Genomic DNA, 6000 nt, shown 5'->3' on the forward strand with positions numbered 1-6000 from the left:
ACATTTTCCCCACAGCTCAGGCTGAATGAAGCACAAAGCTATTAGTGTTATTTTTTTTAACATTTTGTGACAAGGAGAAGGAACCCACTAATTTATACCTGTGAGAATAAAATACTTGCCTTTGCCAGCAAAAATATTCCAGCACAAGGAACATTTTCGCCCTCTGTAACACAGCAGCCCGGCTCAGGCGCCTGGTTCCGGCAGTCCCGGCGTGACTCCGATCGGCACTGCGGGGAAGCTCTGGCAGGACCGGTCACCGCCCGGGCTGGGGGCGCCGGGGGGCTGCGATGGGTCCCGGGCAGCTGCTGTTCCCCATGTGCAGCAAAGCCGAGTGCCCCCTGCCCCGGGAAGGCGCTTTGCGGCGCCCGCGCTGCTGCCCGTGCCCCCCGGAGAGCCAGGACTGTGCTCTGGCTGCACCGTCCTGCCCCCCAGAGCCTGAGCCGCGGGGACGCGTTCATCGGATCCACCGTCACCCACAGGAATGGCAGATGAAGAACAAAACAAAACTGGCAACGTTCCATTTCTCCTAATGAATCTTCATTGGTGTAAAAATTCTTCTTGATTACCAAGCCCAGATTCTCCCCTTGTCCAGAAGGTGATGAGTCAGCACTGAATTTGTGTCACCAAGTCCCATCTCTGGCTAAAGCGAAGTGAGTCAGCCCAAGCTGAAGCCGCATCCGTCCTCCGGCCGCGGTCGGGCGCCGGTCCCTGAGCACGGCAGAACCCGCCGGGAGCAGCGGCGAGCGCGGCGCAGGCGCTGGCACCGCCGGCTCAGCCGTCCTGCCGCACAGGGATTAACCTGTGGGGCTCTGGCAGTCTGCTGGGATACTGCTCCTCTCTTGGGTTTTTCATTCATACTTTGCTGTTGTTGTTGTCACAATGAAGCAGAATAAATACATTTGTCTTTGTGTGGCTTTGTTTCTTCTTTGTTGGTTAGAAAAACCATCTGTGACCCCTTTTATACCCAAAGGAGGGTAGAATGGAACAAAACATTAAAATGAACAAACAGCCTCTGGAAAGTCTCCTTCCCAGACTTGGCACCCAACGTTTTTGGCGTACTCTTTGGCGGAGCTCTGCTCCTTGCCTGGCTGGCACCGCCGTCCCGTCTCTAGTGAGGTTTGGGCTGGAGGGTAAAGCACCAAAGAATTAGCAAAGAGTAGAATGGAAAGCGCCAAATGTGCCTCAGGTAATGGAAGATGAACCCCACACCTAACTTGCGGTGCTCCTCACCGGGGTGGGGAAAAAGGGAACAAACAGAGCCCGTGGCTAAAGGAAGGCAAAGCACAGCTGCCACCTCCCGTTACCCACCGGGGTGACACGGGTCCTGGGGAGAGGCCACCGCCATGGGGACGGCTGGCACGGCACAGCCGCCCCAGCCCAGCCCTTCCGTCCCCACAGCTGGGGGCGGCACCCGCCATTGTTTTGCCTGGTGATGGTACCACAGGGCGCTGGCGAGGATGAGGAGCAGCAGCAGCCAGGGGCTGGAGGAGCTTCTGCCCGTGAACAGACCAGCGGCAGAGACACGGGACCCAGCGCTGCTGCCACCGCACAGGGACGGGCACGGAGCCGGAGCCGCTGCTGGCCAGGCTGCTGAAGGGACGTGTGAGACCAGGCCCGGCTGGCAGGAGTGACCCCGCAAGCGCCGGGGGGCTGCGGGACGTTTCGCTGGAGTCCACTGAGCTAAGGGGCAAATTTAGCTTTGCCCCAAACGCCCTGGCATGAGGTTTCCGCTACACTGGGTCGGAAATGATGTCCTCATCCAATCCTCTCTGCAAAGTATCTGCTGTGCTGCCCAAGACAAAAACCCTCTCACATTTCAAAGCTGTTTTCATGGGGGGTCTCTGTGACACCGCACGGGCGCTCGGAGCGGAGCAGCAGCCGCGCTGGGGGCAGCGCTGAGGGGGGACACCGGGGACAGGGGGGACACCGGGGACAGCGGGGACACGGGGGACGGGGGGCGCACCGGGGACACCAGCGGTGAGGGGGGACACCGGGGACCAGCGGGGACACCGGGGACCAGCTGCCCTCTAGTGCCCCCAGGCTGAACTGCAGGCCCGAGCGCCCCCGCTCCCCCCGCCCCGCCGGGTCCCCGCAGCCGCCTGCGACGCCCGCTCCCCGCCCTCCTGGGACAGCTGGTGTTCGGCCGGACAAGAGGACGCTCCGGGACACCTTATCGTGGCCTTTCAATATATAAAGGGAGCTTATGAGAAAGCTGGAGAGAGACTTGTTACCAGGGCCTGAAGTGACAGGAAAAAGGGTAATTAAACTGAAAGAGGGGAGATTTAGGTGAGATGTAAGGGATTGTTCCCCGGGAGGGGAGGCCCTGGCACAGGCTGCCCGGAGCAGCTGGGGATGGACGGGGCTCCGAGCAACCTGGGCTGCTGGGAGGTGTCCCTGCCCATGGTGGGGGAAACGGAATGATCTTGAAGGTGCTTCTAACCCAAACCAGCCTGTGAATCTATAACACATGTAATAACTTCTTAATAACTCTTATTGCAATAGAAGGTTTAATGAAACAGCTTTTCCTTCCCAGCACACCGAGTGTTGCTTTGCAAGTCATTGCAAACCGGAAAGCTGCGAGGGAACGTGCACAGGCCAAAAGCCTCGGGTGGCAAATTGCACTCAGCTGAGTGGCCCAATTAACCCGCTAACGAGGTGATAAAGGGCAGCTGGAGGGCAGCAGCGAGGTCAGGCAGTGCTGCTGCACTGGGGCTCAGGGAAGGTATTGAACTTTAAAAAAGCCTTTCCTGGTTTCTAGGCTGAGTTTCTGCCGTATTTTATCTGCTTGGATGTAGTCTGGCTCTACGGTCTCAGTGAAGTGCACCTGAAGCAGTAAGTAATCCGTTTAAACCCATTTTCTTTACGAAGGGATGTGGAGAGGCTGCTGTGGGCGGCGGGGGGTTGGTGGGCGGCGGCGGCGCGGGGGTTGGTGGGCGGCGGCGCTGGGTTTAGCGCTGCTGGCCGCGTCCCGTGTCACCGGGCGGGGGGCGCCGCGCGGGGCGGGGCCGGGATCCCCCTGCAGCCGCCGTTCCCGCGGCGGGGCCGCCTGTCCCGGGTCCCCTTCCCGCTGTTCCGGAGCGCGGCAGCCGCGTGTCTCCATCAGGCAGCGCCAGGCCCTGCGGGCGGCGCGTTAAGCAATGCGGGTTTGTGGTCTGGACACGCACCTGGAGCCCCGCTCTCGTGTTCTCACCCTGACTTGCGCCCTTTCGCACATGAACCAGCCTCTTGTTTTCTTAACCCGGAGCTTCCCGGCGGCAGGAGGCGGCTCACGGCGCGGCGCCCGCGCTCCGTGCGAACGCGGGGGGGGCCCTGGCTGCCCAAAGCTGCCGTGAGGCTCAACGGGCACGGCCGTGCTAGAGCTTCGCTGACACCTGTGTGCTGTGAGGGCGTTCAGCAATGATGGTATGGAAGTACATATAAAAAACCCCATGGTTTTGGGAAGCTGTGTTGAAGTCGTTAGCTCCTGCGATGTATGCGTAATCCTCAACGGAGGGAGAACACGTGCTTTGTAACAAACGCGTTTGTCTTGCAGTGTGTTAAAAGGTTGGCTTAAACTATTTGCAAGCTCGGGAGGCCTTTACACGCAGACTGAGGTGCATAATCATGAAGTCCAGAAGCCAAGTGTTGGGACGTGACATGGAGGTGACAACTGTTTCAATGCATAAAACCAGCATATGAATTTGTAACGCCCCAGTGCAGGTGCGGAGGAAAAGGCAGGTTTAATCTACATCGGCCTGCTGAAAAGGTCTCAAGGTTTTGGTTTTTTTTTTTTTTAATAATAATAATTGATGTTTATTTCTCTCATCCATTGCCTGTCATCCCAGAAGCCGTATGGATTTATGAAAAATGTGAAGCTGATGTACTTTCCTTGTAAAATTAGAAGTTTTTGGCACATGTGGGTGTCTGAGGCGCACAGCTCAGTATGCTGTTGAGCTACTGCAAATGTAAATCTTTCAGTATTTAATTTCGGTAGGTACTGTGTTCCCGCGGGGGTGGGCAAGAACCTTCCAGCCTCATTCCTTGCAGCTCCCGAAACGGAGGTTTCCTCTTCTGAACAGAAGGTGGCACTGGGAATGCAGGAATGAAAGCAAATCCTCCGCTTGCTTCCCCAGCCCAGGCTGGCGCTGGGTAACGCTGGGCGGCGGCCGTTCCACCTTGGCAAAGCGATGGTTCCTCTTTCCCGGTTACTGAGGTTCCCGCTGAGCTGCTCTCGGGATGGACTCCCCGGGTGCTTGTGCTGCCTGGGGGTGGGGGTGCCCGGTGGGCGCTCCGGGCCGTCCCGGCACCGCGGCCGGGTCTGCGCGCTGAGGTTTTCCAGCCCGTTGCCCACAGAGCTCTCGCACAAACCACAGCGGCCGATGGAAGTTACCACAGAAAACACGATGAGTGTGTCCAGGCTGCGCAGCTGAGTTATCAGCTCATGGAAGCTGTCAGAGCCCCCGAGGTGGGGACGGCCGACGCGTGCAGGGGCGCAGTTCACCGCTGCCTGCCGACCTGCTTGCACTGTCAGCATTTCGGTGGTAATTTGGTGTTTCTCTTGCCATGCATCAGTTGCCTTATTTAAGCAGTGCTTTTCATGTGCATTATGCTTTCCAGGTGTGAGCCAGGGCTCCTTCTGCAGAAAGCTCCTGCAAAATCAGGAATGACAAAGCAATGAGTAGTGTAAGCAATGCAAGGGAAAGAGAGAATGGCTTTCTTGTTGCGATATTGCTGGACAATGAGTACAATGGCAACTATACTTAGCTGTAGAATTTTTCACCTTTAATAATTGCAGCGAGGTTTGCACCGCTGTAACACGGCATCCTTACAGGTAGCAACCAGACAGTTTTCAGATGAGCTTTACGGACTTTGGTGCTGTATACAGCAAAAGCAGTCATTGTGCTATTTACATTACTTTATTAGTTTAATGAGTTTGGCTGTATTCCTGGAAATGGTGTTGCCATTTTTTCTGCCTCAGAATGCTGTTAGGATCGAGGTGTGACGTTGGTCAGCAGGGGGGTTTGGAAATCACGCCCTTGGGGACGTCAGGGTACTTTCTGCTGGTGGTGTCAGCCCGAGGACAAACGCCCTTTACCTTAAAACAGGATCAGGTCTCGGCTGCGGGTGGCACAGCCGGCGCTCAGCGCGTAGGGAGGATCCTATTGCTGCCCATTGGTTTAGAAACATCGCTTTTGACTGTTTGTTCCAGCTGAATAATTAAAAAGGTTTTTCCGCAGCTGCTTCATTTCCTGCATCACTTGTGCCCAAACCGCGTGTTTTCCGGGAAAGCTCCTGCGGTCGCCATGGAGATGATGCTCCGGAGCGGTTCCTCTGTTCCCGGCGGGGCGGCGGAGCCGTTCCTGCCGTCCTGCCCGCAGCGGGACGCGCCCCGCGGGGTTTGCAGAAGCGCTTCCATGGCTCCATCTGTGTCACCAGAAGTGCTTTATGTGGCCCTGCTGTAGCTCATCCCTTAGTATGCACTATATGAAAACGATATGTTTACAGCTACTTTGACGAGCTTTAGAGTTTATTTTGGAAGGCAGGAGAGGCTGTTTGTTCAGATGTCTTCTCTGTAATCTCAGTTTGCTGCTTGAGGATAGGAGACAGTGAAGAGGAGGGGCTGTAAAAAGAAAAGGGGAGGACTGAGGAAAGGAAATAAAAAACACTTGGAAAAGGCTCTGAAACGTGTATCCATCGTCTCAGATTTTCTGGTGCTCGGCAGCGCTTTGCCCGATTGTTGCTGTCTGCGCCGGGGCGGCCGCTGTCGCTCCTGGGGCTGGGGGCTGTCTGGCTGATCTACAGCCCGTGGGCGCGCAGCGTGGCGCTCCGGCAGCGGACACACGGGGCTCGGTGGTGCTGGGACCGGCTCAGGACCAGCGAGCGGACACAGGCCCCGGGGCTCGGTGGTGCTGGGGCCGGCTCAGGACCAGCGAGCGGACACACGGGGCTCGGTGGTGCTGGGGCCGGCTCAGGACCAGTGAGCGGACACACGGGGCTCGGTGGTGCTGGGGCCGGCTCAGG

At 57.4% G+C, this 6000-nt stretch overlaps 1 long non-coding RNA gene across 1 annotated transcript; it reads left to right on the forward strand.

Annotated features, from left to right (window-relative positions):
- Positions 1–2129: 2129 nt before the first annotated feature.
- Positions 2130–5667, forward strand: LOC309447558. The gene is made up of 4 exons (XR_014185632.1): positions 2130–2257; positions 2534–2655; positions 2759–2832; positions 4027–5667. It is a non-coding gene; the product is annotated as an uncharacterized lncRNA (long non-coding RNA).
- Positions 5668–6000: the final 333 nt, after the last annotated feature.

Source organism: Streptopelia decaocto (genome assembly GCF_964273445.1).
Source record: "Streptopelia decaocto genome assembly, chromosome: 18".
NCBI classification, from domain to species: domain Eukaryota; kingdom Metazoa; phylum Chordata; class Aves; order Columbiformes; family Columbidae; genus Streptopelia; species Streptopelia decaocto.